The sequence below is a fragment of the Stegostoma tigrinum genome, unplaced genomic scaffold (assembly GCF_030684315.1).
Source record: "Stegostoma tigrinum isolate sSteTig4 unplaced genomic scaffold, sSteTig4.hap1 scaffold_121, whole genome shotgun sequence".
NCBI lineage: Eukaryota > Metazoa > Chordata > Chondrichthyes > Orectolobiformes > Stegostomatidae > Stegostoma > Stegostoma tigrinum.
This window is the reverse complement of record NW_026728070.1, coordinates 554603-579471: the sequence shown is the minus strand read 5'-3', so window position 1 is coordinate 579471 and position 24869 is coordinate 554603.

Genomic DNA, 24869 nt, shown 5'->3' with positions numbered 1-24869 from the left:
CCTGTGACACAGTCAGTCAGTTTTACTGAGACGAGCTGGTGATGGCCCAGTGACAGTCAGAGAATGTTATTGAGAGGAGTGGGTGAGATAAGGCTCTCACTGAAAAGCATGCATACGAGCAGAGACCTGAGTGGGAACACTGGTTTGTGTTCCCTCCAACTGAGCAGGCAGATGAGTAAATTAAAAGCAAAGATCAGTGTTCTGTTCAGCTAAGGTATGCCTGGAATTAAGCTCTGACCCATGATTGGTGCATCCTACACTACATGTCAACTGCTGAGTGCTCCTGCTGGTCTGCATGACCATGTGTACAGCAGGTGCCTCTTACTGGAGCAACTTGAGCCCAGGGTCTTGAGCAACAAGTGGGAGCATTTCAAAGCATTGGTGAGTCTGACAGGTTTGTTGATAAAAACCGAAAGAACTGCATATGCTGTAAATGACGAACAAAAACAACGTTGCTGGAAAAGCTCAGCAGGTGTGGCAGCATATGTTGGAGGAGAAAACAGAGTTTAGGTTTCCGGTCCGGTGACCCTTCCCCAGAACTGATGGTGGCTGGGAAAACATCGGTTTCTCTGCAGAAAATAGGGAGGAGGGTGGTGTAGGGACTAAACAATAGGATAGAGCCCAAAGAGAGAGAAAGACAGGTGGACAGATAAAGGAGTTGCAAACCATCAGGCTGGGAGGGTGAACAGTTGTGAATGGGGACTGTTCGTCACTAACAACAGGGAATGTGTTGTGGCAGGCTGCGTGGTAACAAAGCCTGGTGTGTGGGGTAGCGGGGGCTGGGATATGGGAGAGTTTAGGCCCTAAAATTACAGACCTCAATATTGAGTCTGGAGGGCTGTCAGGTCCCCAAGTGGAAAATGAGGTGTTGCTCTTTCTGCTTGCGCTGGGCTTCACTGGAACACTGTAGCAAGCCGGAGACAGAGGTGTTGGCCAGGTTTGTTGATCGTATATGTTTCAGGTTGTTGTTTTGTGATTGAATGCAAGTTTTATGAGGAGAAACTGATAGGCTAAGTGCGTTTTCCATGCAGCAGAGGAGGCTGATCGACGTATACAAAATTATGAGAGGCATAGATTGATTGTGAGAACCAGTAAATGAGTTTAAGTCAGAGGGCATAGATTTCAGGTGAACTGTCAGCTATTAAGAGGGGATCTGAGGCAAGTGTTTTCACCAAAAGTGATACAAACATGTAATATGCTGCCTGGCAAGGTGCAGAAGGCAGGTACGCTTGCAATATTTAAGAAGCAACAGATGAGCATTTAAAGGGCCAGGGTATGGTCGGTAATGACTCAGTGCAGGTAAATGGGATTAGTAGTTTGATGTTTGTTAGTTGGCATTGATGTTGATTAAGTGAGCCTGTTTCTGTCCTGCATGACTTTATGAAGCAGGAAAGGAGATATCAGAGGTCCTGGCAAAGATTTTCAAGTCATTTCTGGCCACAGCTAAGGTGCCAGAGGACTGCTAATACTCTCAGCAGAGAGATCTCGGTGTCCATGTACACAGATCCTTGAAAGTTGCCACCCATGTTGACAGGGCTGTTCAGAAAGCATACAGTGTTTTAGCTTTTATTAATAGAGGAATCGAGGTCCGGAACCAAGAGGTTATGGTGAAGCTGTACAAAACTCTGGTGCGGCCGCACTTGGAGTATTGTGTACAGTTCTGGTCACCGCATTATAAGAAGGATGTGGAAGCTTTGGAAAGGGTGCAGAGGAGATTTACTAGGATGTTGCCTGGTATGGAGGGAAGGTCTTACGAGGAAAGGCTGAGGGACTTGAGGCTGTTTTCATTCAAGAGAAGCTGGTTGAGAGGTGACTTAATTGAAACATATAAGATAATCAGAGGGTTAGATAGGGTGGACAGGGAGAGCCTTTTTCCTAGGATGGTGACGGCGAGCACAAGCGGGCATAGCTTTAAATTGAGGGGTGAAAGATATAGGACAGATGTCAGAGGTAGTTTCTTCACTCAGAGAGTAGTAAGGGTATGGAACGCATTGCCTGCAGCGGTAGTACATTCGCCAACTTTAAGTACATTTAAGTCGTCATTGGGCAAGCATATGGACGTACATGGAATAGCATAGGTTAGATGGGCTTCAGATTGGTACGACAGGTCGGCACAACATCGAGGGCCGAAGGGCCTGTTCTGTGCGGTAATGTTCGATGTTCTATAGATGTGTTGTCTTTGGGCTTTGTATTTTGACAAAAGGTTAGGTCATAACACGAGAGCCCACAGTGTTGGAGGTAGCATATTAGCATGGATACAGATTGGTTCATAGACAAGAAACAGCAATTGGAGATAAAGGGTTCTTTTTCAGTTTGGTGACCCATGACCAGTGGGGTTCTACAGGAATCGGTGGTGGGACTACAACTGTTTACAACAGATATTAGTCATTTGAAGGAAGGAGGGTGGATCCTGACAAGTAGTTCAGAGGGGATAGATTTTGAGATGAATTCTAAGTTAAAATGTTTGAGTCAGCGAGTGAGTGATTAAGTCTGGAAGGGTGAGGAACCAAATGGCATGTAAGACAGAAGTGAGTTTGATATGGTTAAATAGAATGTATTTCATTAATGTGGGCAGTGTATAGAATAAGACGGATGAGCTGAGTGTACAGATAGGCATGTGGGAGTATTATATCATAGCTAAAACTGAGGCGTGGTTGAAAGATGGGCATGATTGGCAGCTCATCACTTGTCGTTTTCAGGTATTCAGACCAGATCGAGAGCAGGACAGACAGAAGAGTGGGCCATGTAAAGAAGGTGGGTCACACTATTGATCAAGGAATCAATGAAGAAGGATTATAACTTGGAAAGATCACAAAGCAAAGTTCTATGGAAGGAGGCAACAAACATAAAAAGGGCAAGCTTACTGTTGTGTGCTCCTGAACAGTCTGAGAGATACAGGATTGAAATATAATTAAATTTCAGACAAGGGTAAGAATAATAAGGCCGTAATAGGGGACTTTAACTACCCAACTACTCACTGGAATAGTTTAATTTTGCAAGGTAGGAAGGGAGCAAAATACTCGCGTTGCATTGCATTCAGAGCGGGGGGTCGGTGGGCGGGGTGTGCACAGTTCTGGACCTAATATTTGGTAGTGAATCCAGGCAAGTCGAAGGCATATCAGTAGAAGGTTTGTCCAAAGCCAAACTCTGTCTTCACGCGGGTGCCAGCAGTCACTTCCCCGAGAGCAGACCCTGCGATGTTGACAATTGCTGGCCAAGATAGAGGCGAGAGAAGCAGTTGCAACAGCTGGCAAATATCCACTCTGACTTTCATGTCAGTAATTGTCACTGTCTAATTCCTCACCTCAAGGTGAGGTTAGATACTCATGAGATCCAAATACTCGCACAAATGCCTTTTGCTGCACACGAGTGAAACTCATCTCTCACCATTGAAACCTTTGATGGAAAACTGGATTTTTTTTCTCAAAGCCAAGTATTTCTTTCTAATCTTGTCATATTTTTTCCAACTGATCCAGCACTGCCCACATCGTCCAGAAAGCCTGGGAATATTTAGCCCACTGTTAGCTTCACTGATATTTTTACAGTAAATCCAGGCCATCATGGACTACCAGAACACATGACCAAAAAGTCCCAGCTATATCTCTCTGTTTGTGATGTTTATTAAGGGCTAAACAGGGAAACTGTCTTTGGAGGACTGGACAAAAAAATGTTGGATTCAACAAGTTAACAACATTCCTGACAAGAACCCTCAGCCCCGCACATAGTAGAAACCACCTGTTTTGCCTTCATGTAATATACTTGCAGTGCAATCAAATATTTCAGACAGAATTAATTAAAGATCTACTAATGCAACCTGAACAGGCCTATCCAGTTGTTGATTCAATCAGATTTGGGACCTTGGGCCTTTGACAAACCAAACAATGACCATTATAGAATGGGTTGGTAATTCTTTATTATCTACTAGATTTAGGGACATCAAGTTGTCATAGTGGCATAAACTCTATAAATGGAAAGTAGAGTTTTCATTTCTGTCAAGTTTAACAAGGTTTCAGGTTGATAGTTAATCTGTATTAGGCTGACTCTTGAATAACATTACCAAAGAAAGTTTCAACATATTGCCCCCCAAAAAAGTCAGATATTTTGTATATATAAATCCAGGAAATAGTGGAGACGTACAGCAGATTAATCAGCAAGAAAAAATATGTTGATCCTTCATTTTTTTATTCATTTGTGGGATGTGGGCGTCACTGGCTGGCCAGCATTTCTTGCCCATCCCTAGTTGCCCTTGAGAAGGTGGTGGTGAGCTATCTTCTTAAACCGCTGCATTCCTCCTGCTATGGGTTGACCCACAATGCTATTTGGGAGGGAATCCCAGGTTTTTGGCCCAGCAACAGTGAAGGAACAGCCCTTTCATTAAGTTATCATCTCTTGCGTTTTCAGCATATAGAATACTGCCAAAAACAGACACAATTTGCCACAGCTTTCCACTTTGCACTCATCAGGACAAATGCAAGAATGCTAAGTTTCAAAGGATCATAATTTATAGCACAGAGGAAAAGGGCTGATTGATTGACAAGTTGACTCTAACTAGTCAAAGTGTTACCACCCTATTGGGTAACTAAAAAAACAAAGTGCAGAAATTGGACAAATCACTTGGTTCAGGAGAAAGCACCTGCGAATGTAACTAGGTCGCATCTAGCTCGAATGAATAAGATACATTATAAGATAAACCAATTAAATTGTTTTTTTTAGTGCAGCTACTGACACACACTTCGGATTCTTTGGTAAGCAATGCCCCAATCACAGAATCACATCTAATGCCATGTAAAACAAAATGTCTGCTAACAAGTAGCTGATCAAATTAAACATGTTCTTTCAGCCATTCACAACAGGCTTGTGCTCACGCTCAATCAGCCTACGCTTGCAAGACCCAAAGGCGGCCAGAGTCAGGACAGCAATCCGAACATTGATAGCCATGTAAAGCTCTATGCCGTCAGGTTACGCTCAGAGAAGAAAATAAAACAGAATGCGTGGAAAAGTGGTCACACAAGAATGGAAGCAAGAAAATCCCTACAACACTCTGAAAGGCACAGGCAGGAGCCACCATGGGTGGCACTATAAAATCAAGTCAACACAAAGAGGGGACATGAGTGTCATTTGGCAGAAAATATAAAAAACAACAAGCTTTCTCCAAATATCTATCAAGAAGGGCAAACAAGACACCACCACAATTAGGAGTAAGGTGAAAAAGTGGCAGCATTATTACTTTCAGACTTCTGCATACATGCAACAAACCAAAAGAATTTGAAATAACAAGGCAGAGGTTTTGGCGAAATGGCATCAGACCCAGTTCTAGATATTGGTAGTCCTCACACTGACCGGATGAAAAGACAATATAGACATTTTCTAATCAACCTGTTACACACCTCTGGAGCAGGTGAAACTTAAACTTGTTGGTCTAAAGACAGGGACACTATCACTGCACCACAAGGGTCCTGTGAAGAGACAATGTAACAAACACACACAAGTAATACCTAGGTGCTACATAATTTGTCGCAAAATGTTAAGAAACAATTAGAAAGATCAGGGAACACTGGCCTCTATTACAAGGGGAACTGAAAAAAGGTGGGAATTCTAGCTGCCCCAATATACAGCAGGGTATAGTTTTGACCTCCTTCCTTCAGGATATATTTATATTGGAAGCAGTTCAAAAGAACATTCTTTATGTTGATTCCTAGGATGAGGACTTGACTACGTGGAAAGCCTGAGCAAGTTAGGCCTTAACTCATTGGTGATTAGAAGAATAAGAACTGGTCTTATTGAAACACAAGATTCTGAGAGGGCTTAACGAGGTAGATGCCGAAAGGAATCCAGGACTAGGCATACTGTTTAAAATTAAGGGGTCTCCTATATAAAATAGGATGAAAAGAAAATGTTCTCAGTCATCAGTTTGGAATTCTCTGGCCCAGCTCGCAGTGGAGGCTAGGTTCCTGACTAATTCCAGGTTGCCTAACAGATTTTAGAGTTCTGGAGTTGAGGGCTACGGAAGGCAGGCAGGAAAGTGGAGTTAAGGCCCAATCAGATCAGCCATAACACTGAAAAATTCAGCAGGGTCAAGGGCTAAATGGCTTACTCCTATTTCTAAGAACAATTTGGGCTTTGACTGAAGTGCCATTAAAAATCACCGATTCAATATTTGCAGTGGTGACTAAACAAAATGTTTAAGTACATAAGTAAACATGTGACTTTATATTTAACATATTGAAGTTGCACATGGATTTGCAAGGCTATATCAAGGTTCTTAAATCTTGAGAGGAAGCTATTCACTTTGTCACTTTCGTTCCCTGCAAGCAATATCCAATTCGCCCCACTCCATTTCCCCTTCTCTACAACTCTGCATTTTTTTCAGCTTTGTGTAAATAAATTCCTTAACGGAATTGCTACAGACTGTGCTTCTAATAGTCTAACCCTGCCACCTACAAAGACTTTCGAGTCGGTGTATGAGAACTGTTGAGTATGTGTGTCTTTATTTCTGTGCAGCCATTTAAATTATAACATTTACTCTACCTTGTTTCTGTATCAGTTCACACGACACATGCTGAATTTCGTCTGCCACACTAGATTTTGTATCTGGTATAAAGTATTTCGTTCCTGGTTCCATCTTACAGGAAAGATATGAATTAATGGATGGATCCCAAAGCAAGAAATCAAGGTTGGTTCTTACAATGAGTTTCAGAGATAGTAGGAATTGCAGATGCTGGAGAATCTGAGATGACAAGGTGTACAGCTGGATGAACAAAGCAGGCCAAGCAGCATCAGAGGAGCAGAAAAGCTCATGTTCTGGGCTGAAGCCAATCAGAAGAATGGTCTAGGCCCAAAACATCAGCCCTCCTGCTCCTCTGATGCTGCTTGGTCTGCTGTGTTCATCACCTCTACACCTTGTTATCTCTCTTTTTTCTAACGAGTGCTGATTTGTCGGAGCAATTTCTGGTTGTGAGGCTTTAATGTCTCTGAAAAAGGATGCATGAGGGGCTCTTAATGGAAAATAAATATCAGAGATTTATTGGGTTGGGCAAAATCCCTCCAGAATAATGCCAACTGCATGGACACGATTCCCATTCCAACTGAGGTAGATCTGGAATCTGCCTCCTCAGTCTGTCCCTAAAAGTGAAAGGGAATAGCAAACCACTGCTGGTTAAAAATAAGATTGTCAAGAAAATTGCTCAGGATCAAGCATCTGCTGATAATGAGCTTAAAACTTGCCTTAAAGCAATCCACACATCAATGATTGGAAGAACGAAATGAAAGAAAACAGTTAGAGGAGGCTCTTGGTTCCAGAATCAAACAGAAACTGATGAAAGGCTTGGAAGGAATGGCTAGCTAAAGCAACGGTCTGCTACTATCAAAAACACTGCACTTTTAAGAAGCTACTAAGCCAGAATTAGGTTATTTTTAAACACACAATTAGTCTTCAACCCTTATTTCCCAAATATTGAGTGGGCAGTGCCGTAGATAAATGGTGAGTTGTGCTGCCTCACAGCGCCAGGGACCTGGGTTCGACTCCCCACTTCGGCAGCCGTCTGTGTGGAGTTTGCACGTTCTCCCCATGTCTGCGTGGGTTTCCTCTGAGTGCTGCGGTTTCGTCCCACAGTCCTAAGGCATGCAGGTAAGGTGGATTAGCTGTGGGATGTGCAGGACGACAGGCATAATGTAGGGGGATAAATCTGGATAGGCTGCTCTTTGGAGGTTCGGCGTGGACTCGATGGAGCAAATGGTCTGCTTCCACACTAAGGATTCTGTGACAGCTGCATGAACTGAGCTCTACCTTGAACGTAATATTCAGTCGTACATTTGATCTACTGCTTTGCTCTGTGCCATAGTTGGCACACTGTGAAAACTGTATGGAATGCAATGCAAATGCAACACAAATGCTTTTCACAGTGTGTTAAGTTCCAGAGACATTAAATTCAAATAAACAAAATCTCTCTCTCTCGCTCAACAGGCATCTACATGAAGGAAACAACCCCTGCACAAGAACTCAGGCTTTAATCAGCTAATAACCATGATATGTAACACTTTACTCCTCCCCCATGTTTATGCATCAATTTGTTAATTCCATAAAAACAACATGCTTAGTTCTTGCAGACAGATACAACCCCACTTCACAGTCATTCTGCCTTTGGATACAAATTTCACTCAAAAATTAATTCAGCACCTTTTTCTCTTATCCTGAAACTGTAATAAAAGCCAAAAACATCCTCTTTGACAATTCCCCTTTTTAACATGATAACAAGACCTTATTCTACTAATTCCAAAATTGTTGCCATAGAGAGGCCAAGGGCAGGAGGTCAGGAAATGAAATGTCAGTTCAATCAATCCAGGTACCTGACAGCAAATGGATGCTCGTATAAGCATCATCCACTCTCTGGTCCAACTTTACAATGCTGTGAATAAGGCACTCTTGTTAATCCATACTATATGGACTTCTTTCACTAAATTAGCAGTGGAAATTAGGCCACAGTAAAAAGTCAGCAAAACTAATTACAAACTCTCAGGCATATGAATAATTCATGCAGTCGATGGTCAAATGCTACTAAGTTCCAGAAAATTGAGAAAACTCCCATAAATTGTGGCCCCAATTGTTCGGCTGGAAACCATGGCCAGAACAGGTTTCTTGCATTTCTCCACAGTAAATACTACTTCAAAACAATTAGAACAATGATAAATGGAACACACATGTATTCGATCAATGTATTTAAAACTGGTGAATAACTATCCTCCTCAATTAAAAGCTGGAGAGGTTTATGGGGTTTAAAGCAGAGTCTATTTAAGAATGACCACCGTATTTACTTTCAGTTATTCGAATATATAAGAGAATCATTACATGTTTAATTTCTCAATTTAAACAAAGACATGGCTCTCCACAGCAGGATATGCTCTCTGTAAATTGTGACAGGCATCTCTGGTAATTAACTAAAACACAAATAAACTATTCCACTGACTTTTCCCAACATTTGAACACACTTTGTAGTTCTCTATAAACTTAACATAAATGTACTTTGACTTTTACTGCTGTTGTATGTTCATAAAATTCCATTATGCGTGGCACTAACGCAGTTTTCAACCTACTTAGAAACGGATCAACAACACATTGAAGTATGTAAGAGAATGTGTGCTGTGGTATTAACCACTGCATCAACAGAAATTAAACGCAAAGTGAATAACATGGAATGAAGAACTAAATATTAGGCCATTAGATAAAATCATGTTTTTCTTACTATACCTGTTCAATTTTTCTTAGCAACTCCTGCAAGCTGAAGTTCAGGCCATTCATCATTATGTCTCACCTTGACACAGCCGACATCTTTCTGCAATAGGTTGTCCCATTACTGCTGTTGTGCTGCAGTTTTACATCTTCAAGAAGATTACCTCCTGTTTTAACCTGTCCTCATGTTTCTCTTACACACTAAATCCATCAGATTGTGGTTTACATATTAGCAGTTTCACACATCCATCAATTCAAAAGAACTCGTCCAAAGATACCCAGATCCAGGGTGCTCAGTAGTCTTTTGCAGCTTTCAGCCATCTTCCATTGTGCTTTCTTCGTCCCAGGCAGTTCTCACCCTAGAGTTCAGTCAAAGACTTTGCTAGTTCTCGCTTCTTCCAACAGCCCAGCTGTTTTTCCTTTAACGTACCCAATTTTGGGGTCCGTCTGAATCAAACAGTTGGTCTAAACTGCTGGCAATTTGGAAGTCAAAAATAACTGACCGATGGTCACATAAGAAATTTTTAAAAAGGACTTTCTGCGCAAAGGTCAGAAAACCAATCCTCGAAGGGAGTCTATTGTAAACATATAACCAAACAGTGACATCAAATGGGACTTCAGTCCCCAGGGCAAGGAAGACCACAGCAAAATACCAGACCACTCCCAATGATCTGTAAATTAATGTGTTCATGTAAAAGTCCCTCAGATTTATTACCATCTTTGCTACAGGCTGAGAGTTCAGAGATCTGTGCCCATCAGTTCCACTGTGCTTCTCTACCTCATACTACAGATCACTGCACTGCCTAGTTTAATACGAGGCCCTCAAGCTCTTATTCAACTGCTGCACTGAATGCCTGCCGTAATCTTCTATTCCTAGCTGCTGTTTATTATGTTAATCAGCATCCTGCAGCCTCCTTGTTCTCTGAAGCCAGGTACACTCCTGTTTCCTGAGGCCTCATTTTTGGCAAGACTTCAGTCCTGGAGATATGAGCAAAGAGCCAGAACCTGATTTAATAAACAGTAAACATACACCCAAAAAGCATATTGCAACATACTCCTGATGCTGGCTTTCAGTGTAAAACTCTCTCTACTGAAACAAAAAGCAGATGTAAGTTTTCAGGTACTCAGAGATTTGTTACATGTTTCACTCAATGTAACATTAACATTTATTGCAGTACTGAGCTGAAAAGCTTTTTTTGTTATTTGTGACTAGCCTTCTCGGTTATCTACATTCTACTCAGCTTCTTTTGTTAAGAGATATAAAAGGTAAAGTCACCATAGACTCAAAGAAGCAAAGGGCAAGAGATTACTGGTGGTGAGCTTAACCTGAAGGTCACCATGCCTCCGGGCTAGGGGTGACGTTGAAACATTGGGAAATTCATGGTAACCTCAGCCAGTGTCGGAAGTGAACCCACGTTTTTGGCATCACTCATAAACCAGCTGCCCAAACAACTGAATCAAATCCCAGTACCTTTATCTATACTGGTACATTTAGTGGCACTCGGGGTTTGAGGCTGCATTTGCATAGATTGCAGTTAAGAATACATTTCAAACTACAGAGGTAAGATTCAGTCAAAATTAGAGAATCCCACGTTGTGCAATGGATCTTAGACAGCTGAGAGAAGTGAGTGAGCTTTAACCCGCTGTAGCAGTAAAGGTCAAGTTAAGACCAACAAAAGAGGATTTTGTTTCTTTCGAAGCTCCAAATTTACTGAAGTTGTTAGAGTAGGAGCCCTTTAAGTATTAAAGTTGTCTGTAGATATAAATTCATATGTAGCTGAGAAAGAGGTGACACGGTGGCTCAGTGGTTAGCACTGCTGCCTCACAGTGCCAGGAACCTGGGTTCAATTCCACCCTCAGGCAACTGTCTGTGTAGAGTCTGCTTGTTCCACCAGGTGCTTTGGTTTCCTTCCACTACCCAAAGAAGTCCAGGACTGGCCATGCTAAATTACCTCATAGTGTCCAGCATTGTGCAGGCTAGTTGAGTTAGCCATGGGAAATGCAGGGTTTCCCGGTCAGGGTGGATCTAGGTGGGATTCTCTTCAGAGGGTCAGTGTAAACTCAATGGAATGAATAGCCTGCTTCCACACTGTAGGGATTCTATTCTATTCAAATGACAGTGAACTAAAATGTTTAATCATTCTTGTAACTGTACAGTCAATAAAATGCACTAGAGGCAACTACACCTAGGCTGTGTGGAGAGAGATAATGGGAACTGCGGATGCTGGAGAATCCGAGATCACAAAGTGTAGAGCTGGGGGAACACAGCAGGTCAGGCAACCTCAGAAGAAGAGGAAAGTCAACATTTCTGATTGAGACCCTTCCCAAACTTCAAATTCCGCTTTCCCTCGCATCTTACGTTGAAATCTAAAACAAACTACTTATCATTTGAGATACGTTTCTTCACCGTGTACACAAAATGGCTTTGTCACATGTCTCGAAGATTTTCACAAACTTCTGTTTCTGTCTTTCTTCAAATCAAATGTAAGACGTCTCAGCCACTACCACCCTGCCCCAGGTGACTACGCACCTCTGTTGGTAAGGACATCTTCTCCCTGTTAAAATTGCTTGTGTCTAAATGTACCTGCTTCTCTCACTCTCTTGTCTTCAGGCAGCCAATGCTCTACTATAACATGCTCAGTTGACTTACTTACTGTTTTTCAATCTATATGATCTCTTGGAAATGATTCATTTTCAAAGCTCCTCTTCAAAATGGCTTTCAGATCCTTAAATAATTGAAACATTAAGTACCATTATCATTCAGTTGAATCACTGTTTAATTCCATACATTTTTTGACATAATATCCATCAGAAATTCATGGAACATTCATACACCGAGTGTAATAACAAAGTCGGGTGAGTTTGAAACACCAGAAGCAGCAGAATGAAACTATAGAGATACGTGCGGGATATTTTGACCTATTATGCTGTTGCAGGTAACATTATTGGTCACTGGGTAACAGCAGAATCTGGGTCAGACACTGATTGAAGCAGCCTCAGTAGTTTATACACTCACCAGGAAAGCCAATGATGCCTACAACCAGGTAGAATATTTACCTCACTGTTCGAATCAAACTGTGCATTTTCAGTTTGCCGTGAGTTGTTCCTTCCTTCTGCAGATAATCCCCTCAGTTTGATTCTATGATGTCTGATTGGCAGGGTCTTAATTTTATGCTCATCAATATCTCTGCTGGGATATTTGTATTGCACAATATTCGAAAGTGTTTTTCTTGAAGAGTTGGAACAAACAGATGACGACAGCTGAATGAAACTTCTGATGCTGAAAGGTGTTCACCATGGGGAATGGATTGGATAAACACTCATTTCCCCAAGAAAGAACTGGCCACGTGAAAAAATTAACAAGAACTGGAAGCTGTTTTGATGAAAATGTTCCTTCAAACACTTCTAGTTTCAGCTTGAGATCTCATATTGATGACCTTCCCTAATGACTATTCAATGATTGATTCTCTCCCAACAGAAAACACATTTCAGCCTGTTTGATGACATCAAAGGAGCATCACTGCTCTCTTTAGCTGTGGGGAGCAAGCTGAGTGCTTCACAGAATCAAAGTCAGCAACACAGAATTCGGCCAAATTCACCGTCTTGTTCAGATCTGTGCCAGACTAGATCAGCTACTCTAACTCCTTCTCATCTCTCCATCATGTCCTCGCCCTCTTCTCTTTACTTTTCTTCTTCATTTCCACTCTGTTTGTCGCACTCTCAGGGGCTTCATTTCAGATCCACAACCTGTTCAGTGAGGTTGTGTAGCTGAAGACGTTTGGTTGTAGGTTAGTGTTAGGATCAGCCTTAACATTCAACAGATGATTCAGATTTAATAGAACTGCAATGGAATTGTTTGAAGTCCTGTTTGGATGGATCATCAGTATTAGGCTGGGATTTGAGTTCGGTATAGTGTTCACATTATACTTGCCATGATGGTTGCAGTGAATATTGGATATGGTTTAGAATTGTGTCAATGTTCGATTACCAGTTGAGTTAATGAAAGGATCCGTGTTATGTTTGGGTTAGCCTGAGATATGGGGGCGACCCTGGGAGTTGGTGTGGTCAAGTCTCGAATGGCTGGGTCATGGTTAATGAAAACTGTTATGCAATGGATCCTGCCACGGCAAGTGGTGGAATTTGAATTCAATAAATGTTTGAAAATAAGAATCTAATGAAAACTATAAATCCATTGCCGATTGTCGAGAATAAAACCAACTGATTCATTAATATCCTTTCGGGAAGGAAGCTGCCATCCTTCCTGGTGTGGCCTACATGTGACTCCAGACCCACAGTAATGTAGTGAATTCTTAACAGCCCTCTGAGCAATTAGAGATGGGCAATAAATGCTGTGTATCCAGTGATGCACCCATCCCATGACTGAAATAAGGAGTAATTAAATCCAGCACCCATTCAGATAAAGGAAAGACAGTTCAGGAAACACATTTAAGGGATTAATTTAATGAAAACGTTTGCTAGATCATAGACACAGACCCTTTGGTCCAACTAGTCAATGTCGGCCATGCTCCCAACCTAAATATGCCCCACTTTGTCTTCGTTTGGCCCATATCTCACCAAAGATTTCCTGTTTATATACTTATCCAGATGTCTTTTATATATTGCAACTGGACCCCCATCCAGCACTTCCTCTGACAGCTCCTTCATCTCTCTGTCTTAAAAAGTTGCCCCCATGTCCTTTTTAAATCTTTCACCTCTCACCTACCAACCTTCTAATCTCTATTGAAAAAAGCTTCATCCTTCCCAGCCCATCATTACAACCAAAACATTCCATTCCCACTAACATCCTGGTAAATATTTTCTGAATCCTCTCCAATTTAATAGTATCCTTCCGAAAGCAGGGCAACTGGAACTGCCCGCAGAATAGGCCTCACCAACGTCTGGTACAAACTCTACATAATATCCTAATCCCTACACTCAATGGTCTGAGTAATGAAGGCAAGCATGTTAAATGCTTTCTCAGTCATCCTACCATGGCGTAATGCTAGTTTCAAAGAATTATGTCCCTGAATGCATCAGTGTTTCTGTTCTACAACCCAATCCACGGACCCTGCTAAGTTCTGTCCTTGTTAGTTTTACCAGAATACAGTACCTCACTCTTATCCAAATTAAAATCCATCTGCAGCTTTTTAGCACCTTGAACCAATTGATCCAGATCTCTTTGTAATCTTAGATGACCTTCTTCACTGTCCACTATACCAGCAATTTTGGAGTCACCTGCAAATGTATTTACCCTATCTTCTATATTCCCATCCTAATTCAATATTTTTGAGAAGCTTTATAGCTCGAGTAGTGGATTGGATTGTAGACATGCTCAGCGCGCCTTCGGTGAAGCATCGATGTCCTGTCCTGCTGGTTATTTATGTGCCTCGGTTTACTGGGTTGGTGGGTGATGCATCCAGTGTTGATTCTCAGTGGCTTGTATACAGGACCTGATTCAATGTGTTTGTTGATGGAGTTCCAGTGTGAATACCAGGCCTCCAGGAATTCCCTGCCATGTGTCTGTTTGACTTCTGAGATGAGCGATGTGTTGTCAGAGTTGAATTTTTGCCTCTCATTGTCTCTGTGTAGTGAACAAGTGAGCATTGGTCGTATTCTATTTTAAAAAGCATATTTGACAGTTTGTCATTGCATTATGGCTTCAAAATCTCCAGCTCTAATCAACCTAGTAGTGTTTGTCTGTTATCCAAATATTTAAATGTTTCCTAAATGACTATCATTTCCTGTTTTCTGTTTGCTTCATTTTTGTCCTGGGCTGTTCGCTTGGAGATTATCCCAATAAATTGCAGAACTGTTAAAGTTTGTGGAAAGGTGAAATAGTTCATAGGCTAGCCATAATAAGTCAGCAGATATACCAACTGAACTGCAATGTGAATTTGGATGTGAACATAGGAGATATGGTCAGGAAATTTGCAGATGCCACCAAAATTGGAACTATAGCGGAGACTGAAGAAGGTTACCGCAGAGTATAACGAGACCTTGGTCAGATGGGCCTAAGGTCCGAGGAGTGGCAGATGGAGTTTAGTTTAGATAAATGTGAGGTACTACATTTTGGAAAAGCAAATCAGAGCAGGAATTTTACACTTAAATTTAATGTCTTGGAGAGTCTTGCTTTCTAAAGTGACCTTTGAGTACAGGCTCATAGTTCTTCAAAAGTGGAGTCACAGATGAACAAGGGAGTGAAAGGGGCGTTTGCTATGCTTGTCTTTATTGGTTAGTGCATTGACTACAGGAGTTGGGAGGCCATGTTGCATGTGTACAGGACATTGGCTCCGCCATAATTGGAATACTGTGTGCAATCTGGTCACCTGCTGTGAAACTTGGAAGGGTTCATGTTGCCAGGCTTGGAGGATTTGAGCTAGAGGGAGAGGCGGAACAGAATGGATCAGTTTTTTTCCCTGGCACGTCAGAAACTGAGGGGTGACATTGGAGAGGTTTATAAAATCATGAGAGGTATGGATAGGGGAAATGGATCAGACCCAGGGCTGGGGGAATCCAATACTAGAGGGCATAGGTTTAAAGAGAGAGGGGAAAGATTTAAAACAGACCTGAGAGGCAACTTTTTTCATGCAGAGCATGGTGCATGCATGGATGAGCTGCCAGAGGAAGTGGTGGGGGCTGGTATAATTACAACATTTAAAAGGCATCTGGATGTATCTATGAAAAAAAATGGTTTAGAGGGATATGGGCTAATTGCTTACAAATGGGACCAGATTAATTTAGGATATCTAGTCAGCATGAATGAGTGGAACCGAAGGGTCTGTTTCCGTGCTGTATATCTCTATGACACTGTGACTCTTACTGTAAGCTGACTGATAACTGCCCTTTAGTCCTCTATCATTCATCAAGGGAAGTGAGAATAAATGTTATTTTATTTGCGATCAATTCGTGAGAGTGAATATAACGAACTGCAACATATTATGAGAACAAGGTATGCTCGTAATATTATTGCAGTATTTCAAGTTTATTCATTTTAAATCACTCGGATATCATTTTTCAATTCGAGTAAAGAGGCCGACGTATTATATGAGGGGAGTTGTCATATCATCGGAACGAATTATATAACCCATGATCTCATGAAATCTACAATCCAGTGGTGAATTCAGTGTTTCATGATATTGCCCATCCGAGAGTCAATTTCAGCTCTGCGTTCTACACCAACTCTCCCTCTTGCATCTCGAAGAAACTGCATGTCCTGTTTGTTGTTTTTCCATTTGACACTTTACCAGGCCTTGTGAAAACATGAATAATTTATTATCCCATTATAGGAGCCATGAGAATCGCTGACAAGGTGTTATATTCCATTTTAAACGGTGCGAAAGATGGCATGATGGTTTCTCTGCTAAGTTGTAAATTTCCGAGCTTCGGTTGGATATTTGAAAAGCCAAATCGAAACAGAAATTCATTAAGCTTTTGGTCATTGCAATGTTCTAATTGAATCCTAGATGATATAATTTTATAGAAAATTTACCTCAGTATTATATTTCAGGGTGTAGTTATAAATGTGCAGTGCATGAGAATAGATTATTTAAATTTCAGGAAATTTTAACAACTACGTCACACATGTTCAGCAATTACCTCTTTGTACACTCCGGGAAAGATACTTTCCTGAAACATTCAGCTTATTGCATTTATTGTTGTTCTTGCACATTGAGAACCACTGATAAACCCAGTCACGCTTATTCATTTTGTAATTGCCCTGACGCATGCTGTTGTGAGCTTCCAGCTTTAATATAAATTGTTAGAGAGGACGGCATTTGAGTTAGACACAGGAGGTGAAAGAGAGTTGCTGATGGAGTTACAGGTCAGACCACCAAATCTGTTGGAATTTGACATGTGGGCAAGTCTGTTATCTTCCAGGTGCTCAGCTTTTCCCATGCGGGTAGTGAAGTTTAAGGCCCTTTAGCAAATTACTGAAACGCAACCATCCCACCGACCTACCCCAGCCCCACCCCTCCTCTATTTATTTCAGAGTTCCCTTCCCTGTCCCCCATTCATGAAGAAGGGTCCAGATCCGAAACGTCAACTTTCTTGCTCCTCTGATGCTGCCTGCCCTGCGGTGTTCCTCCAGCTCCACACCGTGTTGTCTCTGACATCAGCATCGGCAGTTCTTGCTGTCTCTGAAAGGTGGTCAAACTGTGCATCACTGTTGGAGGGGGTCACATCTTTTTGGATTGGAATTTGTCATCTTATTGAATCTGCTGTTATCTGGGGAAGAGGAGATATTGAATCATGCTCCTGCTGTGGACCTTGAAAGTGGTGAATCCCTTATGATGTGGAGACATGTTCTTCATATTGTGACAACCACATTAATACTTGTCGCTCAGATAAATCAAAGGCATATCTTGTGCAATCAAGTGGAGAGAGTGTGGTGTAATGCTGAAGTTAATTGGCTGCTCATGAAAATAATGTCCCAGGGTGACGCTCTATTGAAATCGATACAGAAATAGTGCACCTCAGGGAGTTTCATTGACATATTAATCTGGGATTGGAGACTTGACTCAATGTTGGTCACTGTCAGCCCTTATGAGGAAAAGTAATGTTTGCTTTGCAATGTGCTCGAGTAAAGGAAAGCTGATTCCCTGAGTTAATGTGGCCTTCCTGTCGTTTCTGAGCCAGATCAATGTGGTTGTATTTGGACTCACCAATGAAACCAGTGTTAAACCAGCATCTGTTGCACAGGGGGAAGCGATGGCCTAATGGCATTATCACAGGATTGTCAGTCAGAAGATCCAGATAACATTCTGGGGACATTGATTCGAATCCTGCCATGGCAAATGGTGGAATTTGTATTCAAAAAAATTTCTGAAATTAATAATCTCATGATGACGGTGAATCCATTCTCAAGTGTCAATGATTCACTAATGCCCTTCAGGGAAGGAAACTGGTCTGGCCTACATGTGACTCCAGCCCCACAGCAAAGTGGTTGACTCTGATCCTTCCTCTGGGCAGTTAGGGATTTCAAACAAAATGAATCTCTGGGTGATATGGAATTTGCGAATGTATGAATGTTGTTATTCCTGAAGCTTGTGAATACTTACTGTCTGCGCATATACAGCATTATCATTGAAGAAATATGGGGAAGTAAAAGAATACTCTGATAGACAGATGGGACATAATGATAAAGATGATCTAAATCTTCATTCAGTCAGCCACAACCCAGTTAAATGTGTGGTTAGACAGATTGGAGAGTTGTACAGATAAATGGCAGATGGAGTTCAATCCGAGCAAATGCGAGGTGATGCATTTTGGAAGATCAAATTCATGAGTGAACTATACAGTATATGGAAAAGTCCTGGGGAAAAGTTATGAACAGAGAGATCTGGGTGTTCAGGTCCATTGTTCCCTGAAGGTGGCCATGCAGGTCAATAAGGTGGTCAAGAAGGCATACGGCATGCTTTCCTTCATCGGACGGGGTATTGAGTACAAGAGTTGGCAGGTCATGTTACAGTTGTATAAGACTTTGGTTTGGCCACATTTAGAGTACTGTGTACAGTTCTGGCTGCCACATTACCAAAAGGATGTGGACGCTTTGAAGAGGGTGCAGAGGAGGTTCATCAGGATGTTGCCTGGTATGGAGGGTGCTAGCTATGAAGAGAAGTTGAGTAGATTAGGATTATTTTCATTAGAAAGACGGAGATTGATGGGGGACCTGATTAAGATCTACAAAATCATGAGGGGTACAGACAGGGTGGATAGCAAGAAGCTTTTTCCCAGAGTGGGGGAGTCAGTTACTAGGGGTCATGAGTTCAAAGTGAGAGGAGGAAAGTTTAAGGGAGATATGCGTGGAAAGTTCTTTCCTCAGAGGGTGGTGGGTGTCTGGAACACGTTGCCAGCGGAGGTGGTAGATGCAGACACGTTAGCGTCTTTTAAGATATATCTGGACAGGTACATGGATGGGCAGGAGCAAATGGACACGGACCCTTAGAAAATAGATGACAGGTTAGACAGAGGATCTCGATCAGCGTAGTCTTGGAGGGCCAAAGGGCCTGTTCCTGTGCTGTAATTTTCTTTGTTCTTTGTGAGGAGAAGTACGCGGGCAGGACAAAAAAGGATATGTGAATAGATGATGAATGTTAGAACCCTTCAAAGGAGTGATGATCAGAGGATTCTTGGTTTGCATGTCTATCAGTCTCTTGAAGTCATCTAGCAGATAGATACAGTAGTTAAGAAGCCATATGGAATAATTTTCTTTGTTAGCAGAGTGTAGCATTTAAAAGAGAGAAGTTTCTGAAGTATAACATAATGAGAGACATATATAGGGTAGACAGGAAGGATGTTCCCTCTGGTAGAGGGACCAGCCATCTGGCAATCGATTTAAGGTAAGTGCCAGAAGGTTTAAAATGGATGTGAGGAAAAGTGTGTTTCTTTTTCCCCCGAAGTGGTGGGCACTTGCTGCCCATAATAGTGATAGATACAGAAATCCTCAGCACAGTGAAGAGGTGTTTATTAGGGCACTTGTGATGCCGAGGCATATGAGGCTCTGGGCCAAGTGCTGAACAGTTAGGTTTAGGCTTGATGAATGGAAGGCTTTCTTTCTCTGTGCTATAGAAGTCTATGACCTGTTCCCAAATTGAATGACATAGCATCCTTTTTAAACAGCGTGTCCACCCCAGTCTTATTTGTTTTATTTTCATGTCTTTGGCTTCATGGAAATACAATCTGAAATGCTAACTTGGCTCAGATGAAAGCATGGTGTCTATTCCATGTCTTGGTTAAATATTCAAATTCCACATGGTAAATACATTGTTGGTGGTGCCGAATCATTCATTATTGCTCATTTGTATCCTGCTCCTTGGCACATCTCCTCAGTGCTACTGCGTGTTGCAATTAATGGGTGGGTTAGTGAATGTGCAGACGACATGAAGATCGGTAAAGTTCTATCAGGTTTGCATCACTGCTGAACACTTTGTTACTGTTTGTTACCAGAGCTAGATATTGCACAGAGGAAACAGAAAAGTGGTCATTTTATGTGTGAGTCTGTTACTCAGCTTGAAAATCATTCCCAGGTATGTGATCTGAATCTGACTTTGTTTTCAATAGTCCACACTGGGGATGTGTTGCCATATGTGAGTATTACATTCTTTCTGCCTGGATAGCATATGGCTGAGTTGGCCGTTATTTGACTCCACTGTTCCCAATTATTCTGATATTACTGCTCAATGCTGTGAGTGTGAGATGAATATTCGTTGCCAATGGAATCCATAAGATGTTAAGTTGTGTGGGAGTGAAAAATATGCATCTGGATGATCCTGAGATGAAGCAACTAAGAAAATTCTTCATACTGCTGTTTGCTGTATCCTGTAGATGTATTTATCCTGTATCTTATTTGCTGTTTGATGGTTTTCTTTTCATCCGAATATCAAACTTTATTATGATGCAGGTTTAAATGGCCCAATGTTTATTGTAGACTAAGTCAGTCAAATACTCCTGACTTTGAGTTGCTACACTAATCCTTGTATTTTGTGACCTTGGCTAAATTAAGACAAGAGCTAAAGAAGAGTGTGAAATAGTCACGACAAGTGATGGTTAATTCCTGAAACCGTGGAAATGCAGAAGAACTCTAACTCTTAGCCCTGACATGCGATTCCAAGTTTTGATTTCCAGATTTCACCAGATCCCACAACAGATCCCAGTTCTCCATGCATCGATAATGCGCTATGAACGCTATGGTTTCCTAATAATGATTTAGTAACCAAGTTAAATGAGGTATTGTTTTCAAAGTTTTTCATTGTCATTGAGTCAAATCTTGAGTTGAATTTAATACATCTTACATTGTTACTAACATAGAGTTATGAACAAGAAACAATATCTCTCATGCTTGCGTGTACTTATGGAATTCACATTATTGAAGGAATGTGATGACACTGGAAAGGGTACAAATGATCTTCACCAGGGCCTGCCTGGGTTCGGAAGCTTGAGCTATTAAGAGAAATTTGGCAGATAGTTTTCTGTTCTCTCATTGGCACAAGAGGAGAATGACGGACAAAATTATTGTGACATCTAAAATTATCAGTGACATCGATCGGATATGGGGAAGTGCTGGAAAATTGGATTAGGATTGTTTAGGGTCTGGACCCTTCCATCAACTTTCCTGCTCCTCTGATGCTGCCTGGCCTGCTGTGTTCATTCAGCTCTACACTTTTTTATCTCCGACTCCAGCATCGGCAGTTCCTCCTATCTCAGACCTCTGTGACTCTACCTTTAGCGAAACAGAGTCATTGAACTAAGTTCTTTGTCACAGAATCCACTTGTTCAGATACATTGTCACTGTCTTCATGGGAATCACAGAAATACTGATGTGATTGGCTCACTCATTTACTTTCTTTGGAAGGGTATGGAATTGTGGCTCAGTGCTGCCTCACATTGTCATGGAGCCATGTTCACTTCCACCCACAGGCAAGTTTGTGCATTCTCCCCGTGTCTGCATGGGTTTCCTTCACGTGCTCTGGTTTCCTCCCACAGTCCAAAGATGTGCAGGCTAGCTGGGTTATCCATGGGAAATGCTGGATTACAGTCATAGGATAATGGTGAATCTGTGAGAGATACTCTCTGGGGGTTTGGTGTGGAGTTGATGTGCCTTAATGGCCTGTTTCCACGTTGTCAAAATTGACCTTAAGATTCATTTATGCATTATCTTTCTTGTATACAATATCACCACTGCCTTTATAATTGAGCAATATGCACTTTTATTCATTTGTTTGTCTGTTTGTTACTCACATTGTGAGTTAGAAAGTAGAGAGCCTGAGCATTCAGAGGAATTGACTTCAATTCTGACGACCATTTCCCCTCATTGTTGGAGTAGGTAACGGACAATACAGTTGAAGGAATTCCATTATTTCCAATATTGTTGCAGCGCAGCACCAGAACCAGAACCAGCTTCTAAGTTGGTTCATCTCCCTTGTTTCAGCCAAACAATAACTGACAGTAAATCACGTTTCATTTTGCCAGGCTGCAAACACACAGATTCTTTGTCGCAATGAATTTCTTGTAATCATGGCCTTGCAGGGACAAAAAGGGACCAAATTAGAGAACAACCCAAGAGATTGAAGTCTCTGACCCAAATACCCCCCACCCCCAGCCCTTTTCAGAATCTCATTCTCTTCGGTGCATGTGTCAATAGATTTTCAACAGATTGCAACAAGGGCACAGACTTTGCCCTCGCCACCTCTCACTCTGGTATTGCATTGTAGACCAGAACATCAAGAGAGTGTTTCATCCTGAAATCCTGGAAGCATTGGAAACTCAGAACTCCTGCTCAAAACCGCTGTGTTCAGCATGAATACTCCATAGCTTTGCTCCAGCCAATTCGAGCAACCCCTTTTTGTCTTCACTTTTACATTCATTAAACTCACAGTTCCTATAATCCTGGTTTAACATTTCCATCCTTTATACCGATTGCTACATTGTTCACATGGGTGGCAGAAAGGTCAAATGTTGAGCCTCCCCAAAAAAGCCCAAGGATAGCCGACACAGTAAAAACATAGCCAGCCCTACAGTTGCAATCACTGCATGAAACCACACCTGGATTGAATGAAATGAAATGAAATAACTTTTCTTAAATTTATTCTTGGGACCAGAGCTTCACTGCCTCGGGTGCATTTATTGCACATCCCTAATTGCCCAAAGGGAAGTTAAAAGTCAACCACATTGCTGTGAGTCTGGAGTTACGTGTCGGCCAAACCACATAAGGTTGGCAGTTTCTTTTCCTGAAGGACACAAGTGAACCAGAATGGTTTTCCACCAACATTCAGCAATAAATTCACGGTCAGTATTAGACTCTTAATTCCAGTTATTTATTGAATTCAATTTCCACCATCTGCCATGACAGGATTAAAACCCAGGCCTCCAGAACATTATTTGGGTCTAGTCCAGTTGTAATGTTATGAAGCCATTGCCTCCATCTGACAATGCAGCTGAGATTCACAACCTCTTCCCACCGCTGCCTCACGGATTACTGCTCACTGTTTGCTCCAACTCGCGATGGCTCCACTTGGGACTCACAGCTATTCCCGACAATACCCCTCATGGTTTGCACACTCTATCCAACACCATTTCTATTTACTGATCACTTTGAATTTCATGCACTGGTGGCGACCTAAGAGCACAGCTCTCAGTATTGCTTGCATTTGAGTTTTTTTTGTCCCTCAATGATTCTGCAGCCATACAGTGAGTACTTGACGATCACTTTTATTCTCATGTTCAGGCATCCAGATCCCAATCTCTCCCTTGATGCTGATGTTGTACGCCCAACTCAACATGGCAAGGTCAAAACATTTATCCCAGCGTCCACAGAATTTCAGATACGACGGGAGCTAGCTAAGAGGTAAAGCTCTCCCTGCTTTCCCTACTCATATCACCTTTCAAAATATAACCTTTGTATTTTTTGATGACTTGCCTCGACAATGGAGGAACAGGGAGCTGAATTTTCAGTTCTGCACATATCACATTTGTTTTATTTTCTTCATGCATGGATATCATTTGAACATTGAGTTGAAAACAGCATTGACAAGAAACTATGAGATTTCAGGTTAATGCCGAGCAGGCAACTGTTTTGATGCTTGCTTTGATACCTTTGGGTTTTGCGAGCACCACAGAGGAGAGGAGCCAGGAGAAATGTTTTCATGCAAGGGACTAGAATACATGACAGTTCAATGTCATCGTCTTAAAACAGGAGCGCTGATAGAATCCACTGAGGAGATAACTTCAAATTGTATTGTTGGAGATGATGACAACTTAGTGTCAACAAAATGTTCCTTACAGCCCTCGTTAAGTAAGATTGAGCTGAGTTTGAAATTGTTTTAATGATCAGGGAAAGAGACTTAATGAATGAAATTGCAACCAGAGGTAGCACAAGGATTCCTTAAAAGGAAATGAATTGCACACGTGCCAGATACCAAGAATATTGAACACGGTGATGAAGAGAACACTTCACTTACTTCGGAGAGTCTGTAACATTGTTAATTTTGACAAATGGTTTCTGATATTCACAATACAATCGGTCCAGTAAATCTTAACTAACAACATATGCCTCGATTTTTTTTCTCTCTCTGTAACAAACATTGTTATTCTTTCATGAAAAGCATATGAGCAATCTCTTGCTGATGTGTTCAAAGAGTAACCAAAACACAAAACAAGCAGCAAAAATATAGTATATAGTCCACCAAAAGGAATTCACCCTGATATCTGAATTGGGCTCAGCAGTGCTATCTTGTCAGATCATTAAACCTACACACAGTGCCAGGAGGGGAGTATGAGAGTCAAACTGTCACAGAGTTATACAGCAGGGAAACAGATCCTTTGGACCAACTTGTCTGTGCTGACCAGATATCTGAAACTGATCTAGTCCGATTTGCCAGCATTGGCCCATGTCCCCTAAACACTTTCTATTCATTCTCCAATTCAGAAAACCCCTATAACCACAGAAGGTGCAAGATCTGCCCCTTCACCTCCTCCCTGCTCACCACTCCAAAGGCCTAAACTGTCTTTCCAGGTAAAGCAGTCTGGAGAGCCTGGGAATCTTGTGGAATGAATTTGCTGCACAAAAAGTGGCCCACTCTGCATTGGAGAAAAGAAATTCAGACTGGGTGACTGCTTCAGAAAAACACCTCCGGTCTGAGCACAA